This window comes from Manihot esculenta, chromosome 9 (assembly GCF_001659605.2).
Source record: "Manihot esculenta cultivar AM560-2 chromosome 9, M.esculenta_v8, whole genome shotgun sequence".
NCBI lineage: Eukaryota > Viridiplantae > Streptophyta > Magnoliopsida > Malpighiales > Euphorbiaceae > Manihot > Manihot esculenta.
The window spans coordinates 15343364-15346284 of NC_035169.2; positions in this window are offsets into that span (position 1 = coordinate 15343364).

The window sequence follows — 2921 nt, forward strand, 5'->3', positions numbered from 1 at the left end:
GACTCACAACAAGGCTACGGACAGCATTGGTGAGTTTAGAAAGTTGGGATGATAAAGTGGAATTACTCACCTCATTTACATTCCTTGTTGGCAGCTCTTGGTCTCCAAATTGTTGAGAAGCTGCAGCCATGGAGGAAATTAAGTCCCTCATCTCTCGAGGTGATTTTTTTTCAATTGTTCCTCCACAGGCTGCGTCAATAAATTTTCTCTCTGAGGGTAGCAAACCTCCATAGAAGTACTCAATGAGAGATTGGTCAGAAATATCATGCCGAGGGCAGCTTGTGCACAACTTTTTGAACCTCTCCCAGTACTCATACAAGCCTTCAGAGTGCTTTTGCTTTATGCCACTTATTTCTCGACGGATGCCTATGGCTTTTGAGGTTGGAAAGAATTTTTTCAAGAATGCTCTTACCATATCAGCCCATGATGTGATAGATCCGGGTGGCAAGTAGAATAGCCATTCTTTGGCATAGTCTTCAAGGGAAAAAGGGAAGGCTCTAAGCTTGATATCGTCTTCTGGAATGCCTTGGGGTCTCATGGTTGAGCACACAACGTGGAATGCCTTCAAATGCTTGTGAGGATCTTCATTCTCTAGGCCTCTGAATTTAGGAAGGAGATGAATCAGACCTGTCCTTAGCTCGAATGGTGCTGTCAATAGGGGATATTCAATGCATAAGGGTGCTTGATCTCCTGCTGGTTCAGCTAACTCTCCAAGAGTTCTCTCCCGTGGCTGTGGTGCTTGGATGGGCACGTTTCTTGCTTGATTTTCAGCTTCTACATGTGCAGCAGGTGGTGCTGCCATTGCTGGATTTTCTGCCATGACCAGAAATTCAGTTTCTGGTAAAAATTCTGCTGTAGCAGGTGCGGTGGTGGAAGTTTCTGCTGGTGCAAAAATTTCTTCAGCAGGGGCAGTAGGTGGTCTGTGAGATGGTGTTGTTGATGAAGATGGTCTTGAGGCTTGGTTCCTCAAATTTGCTTGCTTCCTTAAGCTCTTGGCAGTTTTCTCAATCTCCGGGTCGTAAAGAAGAGTGTCTTTACGGCCAGACCTGGTCATAAAGGGAAAATACGTTAGTTAGATCAATTCCCCGGCAACGGCGCCAATTTTTGATAAGCGGTTGTCGAAGCCGTAAAAAATAAACCTATTAAACAATCAACAATAAACTTGTAGATAGTGGCAATAGGGTCGAACCACAGGGAATTGACACTAAAGATCTTCCTAATAATAACCAAGATGAGTAAATAACAAATAATTAAAAGAGGGGGGTTTGAGTTGATGAATTAAAACTAAATAGCAAAAGAAAGCAATAATTTAAAGATGAGTAAATCAATAAGAGAAAAGCTTCTAGTTGAAGTATGGATCTTATTTCAGATTGTTTAGAATTGATCATTGATTCTTTAACTCTCCTATTTATTCCAATAAATTAGTTTTGGATGTGGAAGACGCTTCTCACAATCCAAATTCCTCCTTAGTTCTAGTTTGATTAGGAAACGTTCGCTAATCAAACACTAGTTAACAAGTTGCCAAGGAACGTCCTTGGGGCATTATAGCATCGAACAACTGTTAACTGCATTAAGACTTAGAGAAACCTAATTCTAACCTTGCCAACCGCGTGGTCAAGTTTAGATCATGCAATTGGATTAAATGTGAGTTTAAACAATTTAAGCAATTACGGACCTAAATCATTCAAACAATTTATCACTTAAGCAATTTAAAAGCAATGGGCCCTTATTGATTCTAAAAGCAAAGTAATAATTATGGAAAAGATCAGATTGCATAAATATTGAAATAAACAAGAGTTCAACAATGGAGTATTAAATCTCCCAATTCATCAAAAAATCTGAAATTCACCAACTTCAACTAGAAAAGAAGGAGTTTAGCCACTCATGGTGGACTAAATACACAAAAAGATGAAAAGAAAAGAAAAAGGAAGATGCTGGAGAATTTCTGGCGAGTTGAGTTGCTGATCCCCGGATCCCTTTGCTGGTTTGGAGGCTCTCCTTTTATAGCTGCAGAATTTCTCTCCATCTAGGGTTTTGAAATCCCTCTTTGATTTGGTGTTTGACTCCTCTTTTGATGTTGATTTTAATTGCAATTGGAATTCCTTGGATGAGAGACTCTTTCGTGGCTCTTGGTTTTGTGTTGGAAGTGATTGGATTGGATTTGGACTTCTGAAAATTCGGATTTCTGTTTTCTGCCCATTTTCCCGCTCTGCTGTAAGTTTCTGCTGTCAAAGTGATTTGCCCGGTGATTTGAGTATTTTGGGCAAATCACTGCCCCAATCACTTCTCTGTGAGTCAGTCCTCTATGTCTCTGCGAGTGATTTGGCCAGTGATCTTCGAGTGTCTTGGGCAAATCACTTGCCATATCACTACTGCCTGTTGCCTCCGGGTTTCTGCTTCAGCTTGATCTGGGCAGTGATTGGAGCAGATTATCTGGTGATCTTGGGCAAATCACTGGGCAAATCATCCTTTTGTAAATTTTCTGCACTTTTTCTCCCATTTTCCAATTTCTTCCTTTTCTGTAAAAACAAGATAAAAACCATAAATTAAACTGAAAAATGTGTAAATAAGCAATAATAATTATGATAAAAATGTGGCTAAATTATGCTTGATCAGTTATACTAATTTTTACCTATTGTTGAATAAATCAAGCAATTATGGACTTCAAGCATCCAAACTAACAATATATGACCTTGAAAATATGAACAACGGGCCCTATTGATCAATCAACAAAGTAATAATAATAATAATAACTGAAATTGCATAACTATTAGAAAAATAAAAATGAACAATAATGTTTAGATCTCACAATCCATGAAACAATTGAAACTTCAACCTATCTCTAACTAGAACTAAAGAAGTTAGCCACATTTAGCCGAAAGAAAGCACAAAAAGAAAGAAAAGAATTTGGTAGAAGAGAG